Below are 23,171 nucleotides of genomic sequence, written 5' to 3' on the forward strand. Positions count from 1 at the left end.
TATTTGTCCGTTGATTAAATACCGTATATACTCAAGTATAAGCCTAGTTTTTCAGCCCTTTTTTTAAGACTGGAAAAGCCTCCTTCGCCTTATACTCGGGTGAGGGTCCTGGTTGGCTTATATTTGGGTCAGCTTATACTCGAGAATATATGGTACATTTATTATTTTTCTCTATTATTATTGTTGCTACTATTGCATTTATTTTACTCTATTTTGATTTTTATTAATTAATTTTATTTATTATCATTAAGCACCAAAGGATCATGTAATACAACAAATTTTGACAGAAAAAGTAGTTCAATATGCAGTAATATTATGCTGTAATTACTGTATTTACTAGGCATGTCCGATCGATGAAAAAAATGTTTCAGTTCTCGTTTCTAAAGTAGAGGACGCTGGCGCTTCGATATAGAAAGTATTTCCGATTTTTTCACCCAAAAATTTCGAATATTTCCGAAAATTCGTAATGATTCTAAATGTTTCTAAAATGGCGCATGCGCATGCGCAATCGCCAAAAAAAAAAGGAACCGGGGGGGGGGGACTTTTACAGGGCTCTCCCGCCCTCATTTCTTGAGCTATCCTCATCAACCCTAGCCCCCACCTTTGCGTCCATCATGGAAGCTTCTGATTGGCCAGGGAGTGGCAGCCATGTTAGGCTGCGCTTAGCTCCCATTCTAGGTAAAAATTAAAATATTTTTAAAAATATATTTTTAAAAATTGGGGGGGGGGGAATTAACGAAACATTAAGAGACAATTAGAGAGTGGGCCAACAATGGTTCGAATTACATTGCTGGTTGCGCTGTGAGACAATGTCTCGGAATGCATATCAAAAAGCGAGAACAATCCGAAATAATTCCGATATACGATTCAAAACGATTTTTTGGACATGTCTAGTATTTACGAATTTAGCACCTAAATATCACAATATATTGAAAACATTGACTACAAAAATGGCTTGGATAATCCAGAGGCTTGGATAAGCGAGGCTTGGATACGTGAGACGTATTCATTATGAGGTCTAAAAAAAACTAGGAGAAAGTGGAGATTGTGGCTGTATGTGTGTGTGTGTGTGTGTGTGTGTTTTAAAGGATTTGGGTTATATTTGTGTCGAAAAAGTCCTGAAAAACCCCGGCATTGTAATGTGTTAGTGTGATGGAATGTTTTCTTCATGGCTAACCAAGGATGGCCAGCCCTCCCACTTTTTCCCTGGGGAAAGAGTTATTCAATCCTCTAACCACAGACAAATATACACTTTGAAACAATCCAGCATTGGGAAAGGATAAAGAGGTCCAGAAATGGGCTTCTCGGGGGGGAAAGAAAAGAAGTGGGAACCGGGCCCCTTGCAATCACGGCCGCAGAGATTCCCATCTGGAACGCACTAGTGTCTGTGTCAGCCGATGGCTTGGGAAAGTTACTTTTTATTCTTCTCCTTAACTCTTTGGATTTCACTCAGCGGCTGGAAGATCCTGAGAGTCCTGAGCACAGGAAAAGCCACTTTTGCAAACTCTGCATCCTATGTGGGCGGTTTATAAGTCTCCAGAAGTCACTGGACTACAACTTCTATCATCCCCAGACAATGATATGGGGAGATGCAGCCTTATTATTATTATTATTATTATTATTATTATTATTATTTTATTGTATGACACAGCAAACAAGATAGACATGCTGGATTTCGTATCACAAAATCACAAGTCGAACACTTCCCAAGTGTCTAGGACTGTGTGATGTATATTATTATTATTATTATTATTATTATTATTATTATTATTATTATTATTATTGTTATTATTATTATTATTGTATGACACAGCAAATAAGATAGATATACTGGATTTCGTATCACAAACTCACAAGTCGAACACTTCCCAAGTGTCTAGGACTGTGTGATGTATATTATTATTATTATTATTATTATTATTATTATTATTATTATTTTATTGTATGACACAGCAAACAAGATAGACATGCTGGATTTCGTATCACAAAATCACAAGTCGAACACTTCCCAAGTGTCTAGGACTGTGTGATGTATATTATTATTATTATTATTATTATTATTATTATTATTATTATTATTATTATTGTATGACACAGAAAATAAGATAGATATGCTGGATTTCATATCACAAAATCACAAGTCAAACACTTCCCAAGTGTCTAGGACTGTGCGATGTATTATTATTATTATTATTATTATTATTATTATTATTATTATTATTATTTTATTGTATGACACAGCAAACAAGATAGATATGCTGGATTTCATATCACAAAATCACAAGTCAGACACTTCCCAAGTGTCTAGGACTGTGTGATGTATTATTATTATTATTATTATTATTATTATTATTATTATTATTATTATTGTATGACACAGCAAACAAGATAGACATGCTGGATTTCGTATCACAAAATCACAGGTCGAACACTTCCCAAGTGTCTAGGACTGTGTGATGTATATCATTATTATTATTATTATTATTATTATTATTATTATTATTGTATGACAGCAAATAAGATAGATATGCTGGATTTCGTATCACAAACTCACAAGTCGAACACTGAATGGCCTTGCAGCCTCAAAGCCTGGCTGCTTCCTGCCTGGGGGAATCCTTTGTTGGGAGGTAATTAGCTGGCCCTGGTTGTTACTTGTCTGGAATTCCTCTATTCTTTAGTGTTGTTCTTTATTTACTGTCCTGATTTTAGAAAATCATGAAAACGAACAAAATCTGGCTACCAGTATTAGAAAACTCTAAAATGGATACAAAGATGGGGGACAATCTTAAGTGATTTTTTAAAATTTAGAAATGTTTTGGAAGTTCGAATAGCTGTCAAAAGTGTGAAGATATACATTTTGAACGGTAACATGGTACTTGTATTCCTTTTGGTCAAACTATAATAAATCTCTGTAGTTTGCCTTCAGGCTAATCTGGTTTAGCGGAAGCTTACCAGGCACGGACCTCCTTATCCACGGTCTTGCTGAAATCACTTTATGTCTTCTGTGGTCTTCTGTGTACAATATGTGAACTTAAAAACCCAGATTTACCTCTTTTCTTGACATGGAGAACACCTGGGGATATGTAAGAAAGAGACTGCAATTCTTATGCTTACTTTATAGATAGATAACAAGTCTTAGAAGTATTGTGTTCTTTCTCTTCTTCCCTAGGAAAAAGTCTAGTCAGAGATATCATCTAACACATTGTCTCTTTCCACATTCTGGGCAATAATGGGAATTGTATATCCCTGTTGTTTATCCATAGATGTACAATAAAAATATTTCCATTCTACAATGTCATCGTTTGCATTTGAGGCCCATAAAACAAGGCTGAAAATGGATTTCGCCAACAATGACAAGCCTGTGGAGCTATCAAGTCTACAGCCCAGCAGCGATTCATAAACTAACAGCCCAGTGCCAAAAGCAATAGCAGCAAAATAACGTAGAAAAGGAGACCATAAAAAAATCAAGATAAGCAAAAGCCCAGAGAAATTCAATGTTGATGTTTAGAAACTCTATAGGCCAAATGGACACGAGGTCCCTGTAATAGATCAATCTAGCAGGAGTTAGGCTTGAAAACAAATGGGATGGATTTATGTTTCAAAAGCTCTTTGTCATAAAAGCTGACGTGTCCAGGGTAAATCAAAGTGACAAAGCTGGGCTTACTTGCAATTGCGTAATTGCGTCTGAAACACTTAATTAAGAGAAGAGATTTCTTTTTTTTAAAAAAAAATTATTAAAGAAAATATTTTATATACATAAAAGTGGGGGAACAATGTAGGTATAGGAAAGTAGGAAAGACAGCAAAAAAAAAAGGGTAAAAATAGGGAAAGGGTATTTTATTTATTTATTATTTATTTACAGTATTTATTTTCCGCCCTTCTTTCTCACCCTGAAGGGGACTCAGGGCAGATTACAATGAACACATATATGGCAAACATTCAATGCCAACAGACAAACAACATATATAGACAGACACAGAGGCATTTAACATTTTTTTCCAGCTTCATGATTCCGGCCACAGGGGGAGCTGTTGCTTCACTGTCCACTAGTGGCTGTGCTTCCTCATTCCTTTCCTCATGTTTTGCTGGCAGTTTTATGATGTTGTAAATTAGTTAAATTAGCCTCCCGCATAAAGCGTGCCTAAATTTCCCTAATTGACAGGTGCAACTGTCTTTCGGGGCTGCATAGGTCAACAGCAAGCCGGGCTATTTAATGGTCGGGGGCTTAACCCGACCCGGGCTTCGAACTCATGACCTCTCGGTCAGTAGTGATTTATTGCAGCTGGTTACAAGCCAGCTGCGCCACAGCCCGGCTTCCGTGGCTTCCGTTCTTCCTCCTCCTGTAAGGTTATAATTTTGTAAAAGCCTTAAACTGTCAATAGAAAATAAAAATTCTTTCCCACTCAAGTCTTCAATATTTAAGATAATTTTCTCAAAGTGACCAGTCCGTCTTCTTCAAGACGCTACCATAATTTTCTTTTAATAAAAATGTTAGTTTGTCCATATCTTTTATTTCCATTATTTTAATGATCCAATCATTCGTCTCAGGAACAGTGTCCAATTTCCAACGTTTGGCGAAGACTATCCTCGCCGCTGTTATTAGAAAAGTAAACAGTTTATCCATATTTCGATCTGCAAATAGCTCTGAATCAAACATATCCAGAAGATAGTATTCCGGTTTCATTGATTCCAACATTTGGCGAAGACTATCCTCGCCGCTGTTATTAGAAAAGTAAACAGTTTATCCATATTTCGATCTGCAAATAGCTCTGAATCAAACATATCCAGAACATATTCTGGTTTCATTGAAAATGGCTTTTTAAAAAAATTGGCATTCAGCATGGATAGTTTTCCAATAATTCGACGATTTCTTGCATGTCCACCATAGATGGAAGAATGTGCCTTCATTTACCTTGCACTTCCAGCATTTATTATCCATATTCTGATACATTCTTCCAAGTTTTGCTGGTGTCATGTACAAGCAGTGCATCATTTTCAGATAATTTTCTTTTAAATCAAGAGATTTCTTGTAAGGACCATTTTTCATTCTTGGTCAAAAACAGGGTCAATGCTAAAACAACAACATGAACATGAACATCCTTTGGAGAGAGAAGGAATGTTCCAGTTCCCGTCCCTTGGCTTTCAGAGACCAGCAGAATATCTCAAGCTGTGTAGAATTAATCCAGTTTGATAGCACTTCATTTGCCACTAGCTGTGCCCGGCCACGCGTTGCTGTGGCGAAGTATGGTGGTATGGGAAATAAAGTATTGAGGAATTGGTGGTAGTTAAGGTAAAGGGTAAAGGGTTATATAGCTGTGTGGAAGGGCCTTGAGTCTACACTGCCATATAATCCAGTTAAAATCTGATAATCTATATTTTAAAGGCAGCGGGGAAGAGGCCTAAGTGAGGCCTAACTCTGCCTGTCCCCTGGGCTGAGTGGGTTGCTAGGAGACCAAGTGGGCAGAGCTTGGCCTTCTAACTGGCAGCAATTGGATAAAAACAATTATTCCTCTCCCTCTAGTAAGGACTTTATTTTTCTTTTCTTTTTGTTGTATGAACGTCGAGGCGTAGATGAGGGGCTGTGCTGTCAGTTTTCGAGGTTGTGGGGTGTTTAGTTTTGTTGTTTTGTCCTAGGCCGAAATTTAATTACCTTTTTATATACAGTAGAGTCTCACTTATCCAAGCTTAAACGGGCTGGCAGAACCTTGGATAAGCGAATATCTTAGATAATAAGGAGGGATTAAGGAAAAGCCTATTAAACATCAAATTAGGTTATGGTTTTACAAATTAAGCACCAAAACATCATGTTATACAACAAATTTGACGGAAAAAGTAGTTCAATAAGCAGTAATGTTATGTTGTAATTACTGTATTTACCAATTTAGCACCAAAATATCACGATATATTGAAAACATTGACCTCAAAAATGGCTTGGATAATCCAGAACCTTGGATACGTGGGGCTTGGGTAAGCGAGATTCTACTGTATATAGATGACTCAATGCTATGAAATCATGGACAAGAGTCCCGGAGCCAACTACAACTTCCAGGACTCCATAGCATTGAGCCGTGCCATTAACAGAGTGTCAAACTGCATTAATTCCACTGTGTAAATGTTTCCAAAGAGACAGAATCTTTACATGTGTAATATCTTCTTTGTATTCTTCATTTCTGCTCCTGGAAAGGATTGGTTTGCTGTAAGTAATTCACGCTTTTCACTCCAGGCCCGCAACCAATGTCAGCTATTTTCCCCTTCTTATCCCTGTCTTGGGTTACTGTTTCAAGCCCGGATGGCTTTGATCCTAGTCTCCTGTAATGCTGGGAATATTTTGAAGCCTCCGACTTTGTTCCCAGCCCAGCTGCTATTGTTCTTGGGGAAGTATAAACATGGCACCCGAAGAGACGTGGAAGGGGAAATTAAAACCGTCCCTTGCTCCCCGCCATCAGCCTCCCCGTGACCTCCGGCTTCACCAAATAATCCTCCACAAAGCAAATTCTTCCTGGATTATATTTTAATATCTGCAAAGCCTCCGGTTGAAAAGGAAAACAAACGGCAGAGGAGCTCTTGGGTCTCCTTGGGGAGACGGGAGAGAAATAAACGAACAGCATGGACGGATTAGAAGGACCAGCGGAAGCAAGCCCGACCCCGGTACAGGCCAGGAGGGAGACGGTGGAGACTTCGGGGGACAATTGGCTACATGTGGACTCCATAATAGTAGTAGTTTGGGAAATATAGGTGCTCATCACTACTGCCTGAAGGCGAATCCGAAAATGCAAGCAAGCCGCACCAATACGTTGATTCTAGAGGAAGCTCTTTTGCAAAGTTACTGGATCTTAATTGCCCAACAGAGCAGGATGAGAAATAGCACTGAGTAAAGGTAAAGATTTTCCCTTGACATTAAGTCTAGTCATTTCTGACTCTGTGGGTGATGCTCATCTCCATTTCTAAGCTGAAGAGCCGGCGTTGTCCATAGACACCTCCAAGGTCATGTGGCCATTCTTCATTAAAAACGTCAGTTTATCCATGTTCTTTATTTCCCATATCTTCGATAGCCATTGGTCAATGGTTGGTATCTGGTTTGATCTCCATACCCAATGGCAACATTCACACTTGCCTCAGGCAGACAAGAGTATTTTCTTTCTCCCACCCTGGACATCATTCCAGAGATATATGAACAAACCCCACTTGCCTCGTTTCCAGTAGACCTCACAACCTGTGAGGATGCCTGCCATAGGTGTGGGTGAAAAGTCAGGAGAGACTGCTTCTGGAACATGGCCATTCAGCTCGGAAACACAGCAACCGAGGGCTGCCGCCTGCTTTGAAAACATTGCTGTACTCACATTCGCATGTTTTCAAACAGCTAAGTTGTTAGGAGCTGGGGCTAACAGCGGGAGCTCACCCCGTTCCCCAGATTCGAACCACCAACCTTTCAGTCAGCCAACTCCACAACTCAATAGTTTAACCCACTGCGCCACCATATGCATTAAACGGGGTCCCTTATATTTTCATGGCTCACTTCAACAGACATCTCCAAGATCATGTGGCTGGCATGACTGCATGGAGCGCCATTACCTTCCCGCCGAAGAGGTACCTATTGATCTACTCACATTTGCATGTTTTCGAACTGCTAAGTTGACAGAAGCTGGGGCTAACAGTGAGAGCTCACCCCATTCCCCAGATTCGAACCGCCAACCTTTCAGTCAGCCAATTCCACACCTCAGTAGTTTAACCCACTACCCCTTATATTTTCATGGCTCACTTCAACAGACTAACTGCTAAGTTGACAGAAGCTGGGGCTAACAGTGGGAGCTCACCCTGCTCTCTGGATTCGAACCACTGACCTTTCAGTCAGCAAGTTCAGCAACTCAAGAGTTTAACCTGCTGTGTCACCAGGTTTATCCCAGTGCAGACTCATATAATCCAGTTTCAAGCAGAAAATCTGGGATATAGGGCCTGCCTGGAAGGGCCTTTAGAAGCTTCTCGATGTCACTCTATAGCCTTGACCCAGTTTTTTCCACTGAGGTTGCCCACAACCGAGAGCATTTTCTTGCCCGTGTCCTTCTTCTTGTGTTCTTGGCTGCAGACTCCTCTCTGGAGTCTCTCTTTCAGGCCGAGATGTGGGACAAAGCGAGCTTGGCATCGCTGGAGGGAGGAAAACCAGCGCAGCTCTCCCTCTTTGAGAAACAAGGGTCACATTCAGAAGACAGACAATGCTGAGCCATAATACCTAAAGCTGACGTGTATCGGGTGTCCGCTGATTCAGGGGAACCAAATAAAATAAGACAAAACCCAAAACAGGGAGGTTTCACTGGGCCCTTGTCTCTTGTCTGTGGCGGGAGGAAGAGCTTTTCAGAAAAGCCTCGTATCTCTCAGATTAGGTTTTCTCCCCAGAGGAACCTGTTGGGTCTCTATTGTCCCAGGGGCTGTGGGAATCGAAAGGCCAGGATGTTTGGGAACAATAGCCAAAGAGATTCTGCCCCGAACAAAAAAAAAATGCAAAGGCAAAACACTTCTCCGCTCCCTCTTTTCTCAATAGGCCGACACTGGTAGCTCAGGATTCCCACCTCTTAACCTGGCATGTTTTGGACCCAGTCCTGCCATTCATGGCATCAAAGCGGGGCAGGAACAAGGAGAAAGACCTCCAAGTGGGGTGGGATGCCAGCCCAGGGCTTTTCAGAGGGACGTAATTGAGCCTGGCCTCATTTTATTTCTTTATTGGGAGAATTCATGAGCTTCCCCGTCGACGTGCACTCCCAGGGTGCCTGTAACCATTCAAAGAATAAAGCCAAACCATCATCAAAAATTGAATTACAAAGGGATCCAATACCGTCTGTGAAAGGAACCGAAAGAAAGGCGTTTGTAGCGCCAGCTTTTGTGGGTTCACTCTGCTCCATCACACCTAGGCACCTTTTAAAGCTTTAAGATGGGCTTCTTCCTTTGCCCAGGTGAACTGCAAGGCCTTACTTAGAAGCTCTGGAATTCCCAGTAACCAAAGGCACTTCAAGTTGAACAATCAAACAAAATTTTATTTTCACAAAGTCCATGGCAGACTTGGCACATGTAGTTAAGGTTGCAAATATAAACAGTCAACTTATAAAACCTTGCAGATGTTCCTTTCTTGCTTTTCCCTTTTAGTTGCTGGTTTAACTTCCTCAAAAGGCAAAGAGATCCTGAGATCCTCTTCACCCTATCCCTGAGCTATTAGAAAGAGCAGGTTTATAACTATCTAAGCTCCAAGCTAGTTTTTGAGGCGAAGTAGGTAGAACTTCCTCCAATGGCAGAGAAATCCTGAGATATTCTCTGCCCCAGTGCTAAGCTACTATTTTTAGAAAGAGGAGGTCTTTCACTATCTATGCTCAGCACTGGTTTTAAAGGCAGGCTAACCAGCCTGCGCCACAGCCCGGCTGATTCATGGCCGGAATCACTGAGTTGTTGTGCATTTTCCAGGCTGTATGGCCATGTTCCAGAAGCATTCTGTCCTGACGTTTCTCCCACATCTATGGCAGGCATCCTCAGAAGTTGTGAGGTATCAAATTGTCGTATGGCTACATTGACAGCTATAGTATATGCATATGTAATTTATTCTTATACAAACAAAAACATGACTTGGAGTAGGAGCTGATCCAAACTTTGTTTGACAATGGCTTTGTTGACATGAGCTGTCATTGCACGATTGCTTTTTTTTCCATTGGGCTGTTTCTCTATACTTTTTCTCCCTCTGTCCTGAAACATCTGGAAAACAACTCTCTCCTGCCGGTAAACAAGCTTCCAGGGGAAGGGTAGGGTTAATGTTGTCCTTCCTGTGGGATTTTGCAAGGGCCAGGTAGGACGAAAGCAAAACACTGAGAGGTAGGGAGGAAACCTCCACTGGGAATCCAGATTCCACAATTATTACTCCATGTGCATTTTCCAGGTGCAAACAGAAAAGAGGACAGACATCAGACTCAGATATTTTTTCCTGTCCAGAAGTCCCAACGAAGCCAGCGGTGACAGACAGATGTCTATGGAAAAGCTAAGAGAGGATTCGTACTTTGAGTTCAACATGTGCTAGAAAAATATTATCGCCCCATAATATGTTACAGGCAGTGACAAATCTGACTCATGAAAAGTAATGTGTGTATATACAAAAGGGCAGGTCTGCTAGGCGATGGACCTTTAGTTGTTTATTTGGGGAGCGTTAGAAGCAAGTGACTTCTTTCATTCATCCCTGAGATGGAGATGAACGAGATGGAGAATGGCTACAGCTCGGTGTGACCAAATGCACACAGGTAGAGCCAAGCAAGAGCAAAGCTGCTCTTGCTTAAAGCTGCTTCCATGGCAGAAGGGCAGACAGGGTTTTGCCCTAAACACTAGATCTTCACAGGCGGCTGCCTTTCTGGAATCTCTCTGCCTTGTATCATATGACTAGCTGGAGAAAAAACACGGTGAGCCAGGAGGATTTGCTGCAATCTCCAATAATGTTAATTATGTTGCAGCTGCCACGGAGGAGGCCCAGAGCTATTTGGCTAGTGCCTGGAAACACAGAAATGGGTGGTGGAGGAAATGCAAATCTTTGCATAAAAAGGACACAAAACAGCAAAGAGATATGTGTGATGTCGAATGAAATCTCCACTGAAATCTTTGTCATCACTTTAGATCAGTGGTTCTGTAAAATTCGGGTTTGGACTCATGTAAGCCGCCCTGAGTCCCCTTTGGGGAGATAGAGACAGGGTATAAAAATAAAGTTATTATTTTATTATTGTATGACACAGCAAACAAGATAGATATGCTGGATTTCGTATCACAAAATCACAAGTCGAACAATTCCCAAGTGTCTAGGACTGTGTGATGTATTATCAGATGATGCGTGCAGATCCCAGCAGGGTGGCCTTTTGCAGTTGGCAGATTGTGATTTTGTCAATGTCTATTGTTTCCAAATGCCGGCTGAGATCTTTTGGCACGGCACCCAGTGTGCCCATCACCACCGGGACCACCTGCACTGGTTTCTGCCAGAGTCTTTGAAGTTCAATCTTGAGGTCCTGAGAGCGGCTGAGTTTTTCCTGTTGTTTTTCGTCAATGCGACTGTCACCTGGGATGGCGACATCAATGATCCAAACCTTTTTCTTTTCCACAACTGTGGAACAGTATCTTTGCGTGCTCATTTTCCACGATCTTTGCTGGTTTGTGATCCCACCAGTTCTTTGCTGCTGGGAGGTGGGACTTGAGGCATAAGTTCCAATGGATCATTTGGGCCACATAGTTATTATTATTATTATTATTATTATTATTATTATTATTATTATTATTATTCTCAACCTTCCTAATGCCACGACCTCTTAATGTTATGGTGACACCCAACAATAACATTATGTTTGTTGCTACTTCATAACCATCATTTTGCTATTGTTATGAATTGTAATGTACCGTATATACTCGAGTATAAGCCGAGGCACCTAATTTTACCACAAAAAACTGGGAAAACTTATTGACTCGAGTATAAGACGAGGGTGGGAAATGCAGCAGCTACGGGTTCATTTCAAAAATAAAATAGATACTAATAAAATTGCATTATTTGAGCCATCAGTAAGTTCAATGTTTTTGAATATTTATATAAAATTGTAATTTAAGATAATAAGACTTAATAAGATAAGACTTAGGAGCCCTGGTAGCGAAGTGTGTTAAAGCACTGAGCTGCTGAACTTGCATCATCATCATCATCATCATCATTTAATTACTTATTAATCACCCTCCATCCAAGATGCTCTAGGCGATTTACAAGATAAAACTTGCAGACCGAAAGGTCCCAGGTTCAAATCCCGGGAGTGGAGTGAGCACCCGCTGTTAGCTCCAGCTTCTGCCAACCTAGCAGTTCGAAAACATGCCAATGTGAGTAGATCAATAGGTACCTCTCTGGCAGGAAGGTAACGGCACTCAAATGCAGTCATAGTCAGACATGACTGGACTTAACATCACGGGAAACCTTTACCTTTACTAAAATAAGACTGTCCAACTCTGAATACCTATATACTCAAGTATAAGCTGACCTGAATAGAAGCTGGTCAGGACCCTCACTCGAGTATAAGCCGAGGGGAGCTTTTTCAGCCCTAAACAAGGGCTGAAAAAATAGGCTTATACTCGAGTATATACAGTAAATATCTGATATGCAGGATGTATTTTCATTCACTGGACCAAATTCGGCACAAAGACCCGATACACCCAGATCACTTTCCCCAAACTCTGCTTCCAAATCTCAACTCACTTCTAAGGTCAGAATCCCACAATCAGATGCTTCCACGATCCCATTGGCCTGGATATGATTATATGATTGAGAGTTGTATTAACTCTTGTTTTATTGTCTTTCTGTGTTTTATTTTTATTGTATATTGTTCAATGTATTTATGCTGTTGTTTTTTGTAAATTGTGCTAGTCGGGCCTTGCCCCATGTGAGCCGCCCCGAGTCCCCGCGGGGAGATGGTGGCGGGGTATAAATAAAGTTTTATTATTATTATTATCAACACAACGACGTTGTATGGCACAGCAAACAAGATAGATATGCTGGATTTCGTTTCGCAAAACCACAAGTCGAACACTTCCCAAGTGTCTAGGACTGTGTGATGTATTTTCTGATGATGTGTGCAGATCCCAGTAGGGTGGCCTTTTGCAGTTGGCAGATGGTGATTTTGTCAATGTCTATTGTTTCCAAATGCCGGCTGAGATCTTTTGGCACAGCACCCAGTGTGCCCATCACCACCGGGACCACCTGTACTGGTTTCTGCCAGAGTCTTTGAAGTTCAATCTTGAGGTCCTGATAGCGGCTGAGTTTTTCCTGTTGTTTTTCATCTATGCGACTGTCACCTGGGATGGCAACATCAATGATCCAAACCTTGTTCTTTTCCACAACTGTGATGTCTGGTGTGTTGTGTTCCAGAACTTTGTCAGTCTGGATTTGGAAGTCCCACAGTATCTTTGCATGTTCATTTTCCAATACTTTTGCAGGTTTGTGATCCCACCAGTTCTTTGCTGCTGGGAGGTGGTATTTGAGGCATAAGTTCCAATGAATCATTTGGGCCACATAGTTGTGCCTCTGTTTGTAGTCTGTCTGTGCGATTTTCTTACAGCAGCTGAGGATATGATCAATGGTTTCGTCGGTTTCCTTGCACAGTTATTATTATTCACCCAACCTCTTGGAAGATGCCAGGAATTCCCCTTGGCTACCTCACTGGCCTTGAGAAAGGGATGTCGGCAAGCCAAACCGGAGCCCGGATCAGTGCCAGTTCCCAAGTTGCCCATTCAATGCAAGGCCAGTTGTGATGGGAACAGGCTCGCAAGTGGCTTTGTCCCGCATCCTTTAGACCATCCCCGGAATTTTCCCTCTTCTTCCCAATTCCAGGCAGGTTGAAAGTGCCGCCATGTTACCGCTAATCAGGCAGAAAGTCCCTCACAAAGCGGAGACTGAGGCCTCTTTGTCCCAGAGCCTTCCAGGGAGGTGCGAGGAGGGGAGGAGGGGCGTTGGGGGGCCACTTGACATGGATCTGGAATGCCAGGCACAATGGGCCCGGACCGCTCTTAATTGGGATGGAGGCCGCAATGGGCCCGGCCTGAAGAGCAGAACGTTCACATCCGCTTGGGAGGTACTCGGACAATGATGGGAACTGGTCCGCCGTCCAAGAGAGGAGGCTTCGGCCGGATGGGGGCGGACAACAAAAGGAGCCTGAACAGAATACTAATCAGATCCTCTCCCAAGGAGAGCCCAGGCCACAAAGAAGAACCACGTTGTGCCCTAAATCCCACTGAGGTCCCACGAAAGTTGACCGGTTGAATCCATGAACGGATGGGGAGGATAGGGAGGTGCAGTATCCCCAAAAACCATCCCATTTAAGGCAAAATTGGAGACTCCAATGTAATCATAAGTGTACTAAATGGTCAAGCAGTAAGAAATAGAAAAATGGACTGTTGGTTAAGTCCTACATGGCTCATACTCGCAGCAGAATAAAACCCGAATGCAGAGAATCTTTGATTTGAAACAGAACGGTTTGTAAGTATAGACATAATATCTTTTCATTCTTTTATTTTATTATTTATTTTATTATTATTTGCAGTATTTATATTCCGCCCTTCTTTCTCACCCCAAAGGGGACTCAGGGCGGATTACAATGAACACATATATGGCAAACATTCAATGCCAACAGACAAACAACATACATTAGACAGACTCAGAGGCATTTTTAATATTTTTCCAGCTTCACGATTCTGGCCACAGGGGGAGCTGTTGCTTCAACATCCAGTAGTGGCTGTACTTCCTCATTCCTTTCCTCGTGTTTTGCTGGCAGTTTTATGGTGTTGTAAATTAGCCTCCCACATAAAGCGTCCCTAAATTTCCCTAATTGACAGGTGCAACTGTCTTTCGGAGCTGCACAGGTCAACAGCAAGCCAGGGCTATTAATGGTCGGAGGCTTAACCCGACCCGGGCTTCGAACTCATGACCTCTCGGTCAGTAGTTATTTATAGCAGCTGGTTACTAGCCAGCTGCACCACAACCCAGCCCCAATTTTTATCCATTCTGCGTTTAATGTATCAAGAGAACAATTTGTAAGCCACTGTATGTTCCCAATAGGTTCCACAATATCTATGAAAGACTGTACGGTTTATTGATAACATGCTTGAATTGTTTGAACTAAATAACAAATGTAAGTACAGTAGAGTCTCACTTATCCAACACTCGCTTATCCAACTTTCTGGATTATCCAACGCATTTTTGTAGTAAATGTTTTCAATACATTGTGATATTTTGGTGCTAAATTCGTAAATACAGTAATTACAACATAACATTACTGCGTATTGAACTACTTTTTCTGTCAAATTTGTTGTATAACATGATGTTTTGGTGCTTAATTTGTAAAATCATAACCTAATTTAATGTTTAATAGGCTTTTCCTTAATCCCTCCTTATTATCCAACATATTCGCTTATCCAACGTTCTGCCAGCCCATTTAGCTTGGATAAGTGAGACTCTACTGTATAGACATAATATCCTTTCATTATTTTATTTTTATCCATTCTGTGTTTAATGTATCAAGAGAACAACTTGTAAGCCACTGTATGTTCCCAATAGGTTCCACAGTATCTATGAAAGACTGTACGGTTTATTGAGTACATGCTTGAATTGTTTGAACTAAATAACAAATGTAAGTAGTATGTATTAATAGTTGTTAATTTTACTAAGCCAGAAAAGACTTTGTATAATTAATGTTACCCAATACTTGCAGACTCTACCACCAGACGAAGACTATAAGTAGTCGAAACCGGTTGTGGATCAGGGGTCTACACTTCTTTGATGAAGAAACAAGAAAATAACCAAGAAAGTTGATTACATTGTGAATGTAACTACCATTCATCATACTGTGAATGCAACAGTTTGATTGGCTTTTGTAACCATTTATCTGAAATTTATATTCGTTTATTGTGTATAATGCAATGTTTAGTGATATTTAATACATTGTTATTAGAGTATGTGACTTGCCCAGGGTCACCCATTGAGTTTCCATGTCTGAGTGGGGATTTGAACCCTGGTATCCAGAGCCGTATCCCAATGCTCCAACCACTACACCTCACAAGCTCAGATCTAGGTTATCAGTAGGCTGTTAGGAATTGTGGGAGTTGAAGTCCAAACACCTAGACCAGGGGTCCTCAAACTTTTTAAGCAGAGGGCCGGTCCACGGTTGAGGGGCCAGACTATAGTTTAAAAACAAATATGAACAAATTCCTATGCACACTGCATATGGCTTATTTGTAGTGCAAAAAAAAAAAGGCCAACGAAATGTTATGATTTGCAAAGGCACTGTGCTATATTTGTGTGTTAACTGGAAAATGAAGTGCATGAAGCCGATTGGCTGAACCTGCAAAGACCTGTAATTTGATTCGAAACTGTTTCTGTTCTGCTGCTGGAGAACCGGTTTGAACAAATTTCTGTTCAGTGTGAGTCTGTGTGAGTACTGCCTGGGGAAGATGGCTCTGTACTCAGAGAGTCCTTGCTATTTCTGAGGCCTTGTTTGCTACTGGGAAAAGAGGATGAAGAACCAGGACTGTATTCTTCACTGAAGCAGATTTATGGACTGAAAAAGGACTGTTTATGACTGCTGGGTTTCTGTAAGCAATCAGAGGGACCATTGTGAATACCATTGTTCTTTGGATCTCTTGGAATTAGTAAAGTTATTGTATTGTTTGTTCTGCAAATCTGAGCATTGTTCTGCAGGGTGACTCTGGTCTTGGGCACATGTAAGAGCTTCCGTTTACCATCTACAATGCGCAACACGAAAGAACAACACAATATTTCAAAATAAGAACAATTTTAACCCACATAAACCTACCAGGATTTCAATGGGAAGTGTGGGCCTGCTTCTTGCTGATGAGATAGTCAAGTTAATTAGGATGGTTGTTGTGGTTGTTGTTGTTGTGCCTTCAAGTCATTTCAGACCTAAGTCTAAAACCGAAGGTGGGGGCCAGATAAATGACCTTGGAGGGCCGCATGTGGCCCCCGGGCCTTAGTTTGGGGACCCCTGGGCTAGAGGGTCGAAGTTTGCACATGCCTATTCTACGGATATCAATTCGCTTTGGTTGCCTTGCTGCAGGTCAGAAACCAATGTCCATAAAAGCTCTAACTAAAATAAATAAGGGTTGTTGTATGTTTTCCGGTCTTTATGGCCATGTTCCAGAAGTATTCTCTCCTGACGTTTAGCCCACATCTATGGCAGGCATCCTTAGAGGTTTGTGAGGTCTGTTGGAAACTGGGCAAGTGGGGTTTATATATCTCTGGGGTGGGAGAAAGAACTCTTTGTCTGCTAGAGGCAAGTGTGAATGCTGCAATTAATCACCTTGATTAGCATCGAAAAGCCTTGCAGCTTCAAGGTCTGGCTGATTCCTGCCTGGGGGGAAATCAAGGAACATCTTGCTGCACATTGAGCTCTAGTTGAGGTCTGCTGGAAACTAGGCAAGGAAGGTATGGAGAAATTAAGCAAGGAAGGTTTATATATATCTGTGGAAAGTCCAGAGAATAATTCTTTTTCAGTTGGAGGCCAATGTGAATGAAAAAAACTATTATAATGGTATATTTATATTACATGCAATATTACTAATAATATTGCGATATAGTTGTATAATATAATAGATTGTATGTATATATACTTGTAAACCGTCCTGAGTCCCCTTCTGGGTGAGAAGGGCGGTATATAAATGTCGCAAATAAATAAATAAATAAATAAATAAATAAATGGAAAAGAATTCTTTTCTCACCCTGGACTTTCCACAGATATATATAAACCTTCTTTGCTTTAGTTTCTCCATAGCTCACAACCTCTGAGGATGCCTGTCGTAGATGTGGGTGAAATGTCAGGAGAGAATACTTTTGGAATATGGCCGGAAAACATACAACAACCCTGTGATCCTGGGCATTGAAAGCCTTCGACAACACATAAAATAGATCAGCCCATTTTAAAGGTGCTGCTACTACGTTTCTCTCCCATCCATTCCCTACTTTTTCTAACCTGACTTTGTAAATAGGAATGAAACCCCAGAGGCTGGGCCTTTGAAACATGGCATGTATACAGGCGGTCACAGTGATCCCTTAATCTCCTCTCTCCGTTCTTCCAAGGGCTTGCTGTAATTTAGTGATCAGCCTTAAGTGGCATTTTTCTTCTGGGAATCCAGCCTGTCTGCTCCATCCTCCCACAGCCTCCAGAGTAAATGCTGGATAAGAGGCCGAGGCATTATCGCAGCCCTCCCGGCCCTTCTCCATCAGGCCACATGGACGGGGCACCGAGACATCTGCTCAGTAAGAGGTTTACAGGGTTCCCAGGCTTGGCGAGAAGCAGGTTCGGGGAGGGGGCTGAACAGCTTTGAATCCTTCAAGCCAGATGCTAAAGGGACGGAGGGGAGGTTATGGAGGCGCATGGGAACCTTGTCCAGCTGCATGTCCAGCCCTTTCCCTGTCCTCCCCAATTGCACTCTAATGGGGCGAAAAGAGGATAGGCCTTAATTGGTTTGCCTCAATGTTTAATGACAGGCTGACAAGGGCTGGGAAGACTCAGCGCATGGTGATGCATTCGGTTGACCAGTTCAGCATCATCCCTTTGTGATGTCACTAAGCAAGGTGCCTTTGTTAATGTGGGATTTGTGTATTGGTAGTGTTTAAATGCAATTTGTGCCATGCTTGTATGGCAACTGATTGCATCACCCAGAATGTACCATAATGTGGAAAGAGTTAATTGCCAAGAAGCTATGATGACCTTGATGTGTGGCTGGAACTAGGGAGTATCCAGACACAAGTGTTTGTGCATAACGATTGCGTCAGTTCAGTTGAGTTCTGTCTGCCTAGAGTTCAAGTCAAGTTCTGTTGGAGAACAGAGCAGTCCTGTGTTCATCTGTCATCTGCAGGTCTGTTTGTGTTGATTATTGCTGCATACAGTAAAACTTTGTAAATAGTTTTACCAACGTCTCTGAGTGTCTCTTCGTTCTGCGTTCCACTGCTTCCATCCTACTACTGCTGCGCTGCAAATACTCTGACAGCCTTTGGGTTTTCAAACTACAATTCCCAGGATTCGATACCACTGACTCGTGGCAGTGAAAATAGTCTCAACCTGCATCCATTCTCCAGTGTAGATGCACCACAGGTTTCCTGTGCAAGATACATATAGCTCACGTTTTCACATTTTTGTGTATCTTCTTCTTCCTCTCTCCCAAACTACAATTCCTTAGATCTGCCCTTTGCTAAGAAGCAGGGAGGAATGAATCACCTTCCCGCTTTGGGCCTTTCATTCAAGCGAGGATCTTTGTACATCTCAGTCTTGTTTTAAAACTTTGGTAGGATTAGCTAGGGAAAACCTCATTCTTTCCCCAGTTGTCCTGCTTTGCCCCAGAAGCAGCCTTACAACAAGGGTTAAAGCAACTAAAGAAAGCGTTACTTCAGCAAAATGATATTAATGTTTCAAGAGCAGCAAGGTAAATCCCAAAAGCAAAGCAAAAAGTTTTACATCAGACGTGAAACAAGAGTCTTTTGACAACAAGTCTTTGCGAGGCACTTTGTAGTCGCTGGAACCGCAAGCAAGGAAACCAGAACACAGAACACGAAGTAGGATGGTTGCTGCCAGCACTGACCACTTGATTTACATCTTATTTATAGCTCCAGCTCCCAGCACAGGTGTTCTTAGGGTGAGGTCAGATTGCTCAGCCTCTTTGCAGCCATTCTAGCTGACCGTCTCCTTTCTTATTTCACGCTTCACTGTTCCTGAAATGTAGGAACCTGCAGTATGTTTTCCTCACATTCTTCTTCTTCCTCAACAATTGGCCCCAAATCTCCAACTCCTACATCTTCAGCCTCCTTCACAACACCAATTAAGCTTTATTGCATTGTTTGCTACAAGCACGCTGCTTCGACACGACCCACTCAACTATCCTCCCAATGCCAGTGCTCCTAAACAACATCTAGTTAGACAGAGGACACAGAAAAGAAAGGAGTTGCAGTGCATTAAGAGACTTTGCAAAAAGGAACTGCATTGTCAGAAGCTTTAATTTATAATTACAGTAGAGTCTCGCTTATCCAACATTTGCTTATCCAACGTTCTGGGTTATCCAACGCAGTCGGCCTTTAAGTAGTCAATGTTTTTGTAGTCAATCTTTTCAATACATTGGTGCTAAATTTGTAAATGCAGTAGTTACTACATAACATTGCTGTGTATTGAACTGCTTTTTCTGTCAACATGATGTTTTGGTGCTTAATTTGTAAAATCATAACCTAATTTGATGTTTAATAGGCTTTTCCTTAATCCCTGCTTATTATCCAACATATTCGCTTATCCAACGTTCTGCCAGCCCGTTTTGTTGGATAAGTTACAGCCTACTGTAAGTTGGCTGTCAAGCATAGTTTTTTTAATGTACAATGGTATGCAACAAAACACACATAAAAATACTTACCGTATATACTCGAGTATAAGCCGACCTGAATATAAGCCGGGGCACCTAATTTTACCACAAAAAAACTGGGAAAACATTGACTCCAGTATAAGCCGAGGGTGGTAAATTTCAGAAATAAAAATCGATGCCAATAAAATTACATTAATTGAGGCATCAGTAGCTTAATGTTTTTGAATATTTACATAAAGCTCAAATTTAAGATCAAATCATTATTCTCATCTTCTTCAATGTAAATGCCCTTATGTATCCTTTTAATAATAATAGAGTAAAATAATACATGTAATAATAATAATAATAAATCAGGAAAATAATACAAGTAATAATAAATAGAGTAAATAATTAATGTAATAATAATGATAATAATATCAGAGTGAAATAATAAATGTATTATTAATAATAATAATAAAAATAGAGTAAAATAAATGTAATAGTAGCGACAATAATAAAGAAAAATAATAAATACCAATAAAAATAATAAATACCAATAAAAATAATAAATACCAATAAAAATAGAGAAAAATAATAAATGAACCATACATACTCGTGTATAAGCCAGCCAGGACCCTCACTTGAGTATAAGCCGAGAGGGGCTTTTTCAGTCTTAAAAAAGGGCTCAAAAACTAGGCTTATACTCGAGTATATACAGTTTATGTTTTTGTGACCCATGGGTTGACCTCAGTCAGAAACAGGATGCCAGGGAAGATGGGCGTTTTGTTCTGACTTTGTGGTTATGCGCTTGCTAAAACCCAATCCAAAACAAGTGATCCTTTTGGGGAAAGGGATAATAATCAGCAGTGGTTCCAGGTTCTAGGATTCAAAGGCAAGGCTTGCTAGCATGATGGGGAAATGGCAGGAGGCTTTCAAGATGTGCCAAACGAAGCATGAGGACACTAAATATTGTTTGGCGCGTCCAGTACTGTGTCCGTAAGTGGTCCCGACAGGCCCGTGCGTCCCCTGTCCGCCTGCTCATGTGCACATCTTTGGAGCTGAAAGGAGAGTGAGGCAATAGGCCACTGGGAAAGTATCTCATCTCAGGCCGGGCCGGCCCTTCCCCGGGGGAGCTCAAACAACGTTGCTCTCCCACTGACATCGACAACGCCAGACTCCATTGTTCCTGGTGCTTCTTAATTGGAGCAATTGCCAGCTGTACCCTCGGTGGGGGGCATGAGATGCTATGGGGGGGACAGGGCTGGACAATAGGCTGAGAATGGAAATATGCAGGGACAGATGGCTTCGGATGCTGACCGGTCAAGAAAGCACCTTGCTTTCACCTGTTCATCACTCGGCCTCCGATGCTGGGTGGAAAATGGCATTCCTAGGCATTTAGAGGAATCTAAGTGGCTCTATCTATCTACCTATCTTGTTATATCTGTCATCTCTCTCTGTCATGTCTATTTGCCTAGCTGCTCTTTAGCTCTTCCAGAAATTTACAAAGTGTCTGCCATTGCTTTTTGTGCAGTCGTCATGTTGGAGATTAGCCCAGAGGGGAAGTAAAGGAGATAATTCCAGGAGAGCAATGAAACAAGCCTTTTATTATTATCATTGGGCAAAACAGCTGTAGATACCCATTTGTGGGTCTGTACCATGCAAATGGGTCGCAACATGTGCATTGCAAACAAAGAATTTTATATCTCGGCTTATCTACAATTGACCAATGGCTGAGGATCTTCCTCACCTTTCACACCTACTTGGCACAAGTGATACCAATGACCTAACTTGTTTACTCTGAGCTTTCTTCTCCCAAAACTACATAGGCAATAGTTTACTATTTTTCTGGCTTATGGTCCCTACAGTCACTGGAGACCCGAGCTCTCCATGTTTTTGCTTCACAAAGACACACAACTGAGCTAAAGCAGCACAGGTGATACTTGGTGCAGAGAGGCCTTTGTGTCCAACCGTGAGCAACTTACAAGGTTGTGAAAGGTGCGCTGTAACTGGAGAAGCGGCAGCCTCCCAGCCCAGCCCTGCAGCACCCTTTGACTAAGACAAGAGAAGGAGGGAGGGAAGGAGACAGAACATTTACCTTCCAGACAACCCCGGTCCTGTCAGCCGGTCTCCACTTGCCCATCTTTGGCAGAATCTGCTATAAAACGCAGCCTCGGGGCAAGAACATCCCGCCACAAGAGCCCCACCTAGGCAGCCACGCCGTTTCTTGGCTTGCGCAGAGAGGCATAATCCACTTTTCTCCCTCCCTCTCTTTTGCCAACAGCACCCTGGGGCTCCCGCTTCAATAAATTGCATTGGCATTTTTTTTCTTGTTTGCAAACAAGAGTTCGGCGGGAGCCCAAGGCATTTCGCCACCCCTTCTCTGCCTCCTTGTTCTTGTTCAGTCTTTTTTTTTTTTGCAAATATTTTTATTGTGCAATTTATAAGCAACCTGTATATTTGTTCATACATTTTAAGCTTGTAGGTAAGAAAAATTTAACTACCTTTATTTTATGTTGTGATCCCAGGAAGTTTCTTTAGTCTAACTTTATGTAAAAATTTATTTTTTCCCTTTGTAAATATTCTTTCATAGGTTTCCAGTCAGTTCTATTTTTGAAGTTAAATAATAAATAAATAAAACTTTATTTATATCCCGCCACCATCTCCCCACGGGGACTCGGGGCGGCTTACATGGGGCAGTGGCCCAACAACATAAGAACAAAATATTAGCAAAACAATACAATCACAATATATAAAGATAAAACAATAATGCAATATATCAATATAAACAACAATACAAGATAAAAATTTCATTTAAAACACATAAATGGTAAGACCGTAATAAAAACAGGATAAATTATTAAAAACCCACTGGGGCTGATTAATTAATGACTATCTCCGAAGGCCTGCCGAAACATCCAAGTCTTCAGTTGCTTCCTAAAGGAAGTTTCTGTCCCGCGCTAGTTTTTGAGTCATTAAATCCATATTCATTACGTCCAGCACTTTATTGATCCATTTCTCAATACTCGGTACTTCTTCTAGTTTCCATACTTGTGCTAGCACTATTCTTGCAGCTGTGGTAAGAAAGAATATTAGTCTATCAGTGTTCTTATCCAATTGTGGGTCAGTAATTCCCAGTAAAAAACATTCTGGTTTGAACTCAAATTTCCTTCGTACTATGTTTGTCATTTTAATGTATATCTCATACCAGAATTTTTTGATCTTTTTGCACTCCCACCACATGTGTAGGAAAGTGCCCGTGTGCTTCCCACAATTCCAACAACTTCCATTATTTTTTGTTC

The 23,171-nt window shown here is 41.4% G+C and overlaps 1 long non-coding RNA gene across 2 annotated transcripts; it reads left to right on the forward strand.

The window, feature by feature from the left end:
- Positions 1 to 11,239: 11,239 nt before the first annotated feature.
- Positions 11,240 to 18,461, forward strand: LOC134294187 (uncharacterized). 2 transcript variants are annotated; one of them, XR_010001161.1, is made up of 3 exons: positions 11,243 to 14,014; positions 15,092 to 15,164; positions 15,246 to 18,461. It is a non-coding gene; the product is annotated as an uncharacterized LOC134294187 (long non-coding RNA). The 2 variants fall into 2 exon arrangements; XR_010001160.1 differs by having other exon boundaries at positions 11,240 to 15,164.
- Positions 18,462 to 23,171: the final 4,710 nt, after the last annotated feature.

The sequence above is a fragment of the Anolis carolinensis genome, unplaced genomic scaffold (assembly GCF_035594765.1).
Source record: "Anolis carolinensis isolate JA03-04 unplaced genomic scaffold, rAnoCar3.1.pri scaffold_13, whole genome shotgun sequence".
In the NCBI taxonomy this organism is placed as follows: domain Eukaryota; kingdom Metazoa; phylum Chordata; class Lepidosauria; order Squamata; family Dactyloidae; genus Anolis; species Anolis carolinensis.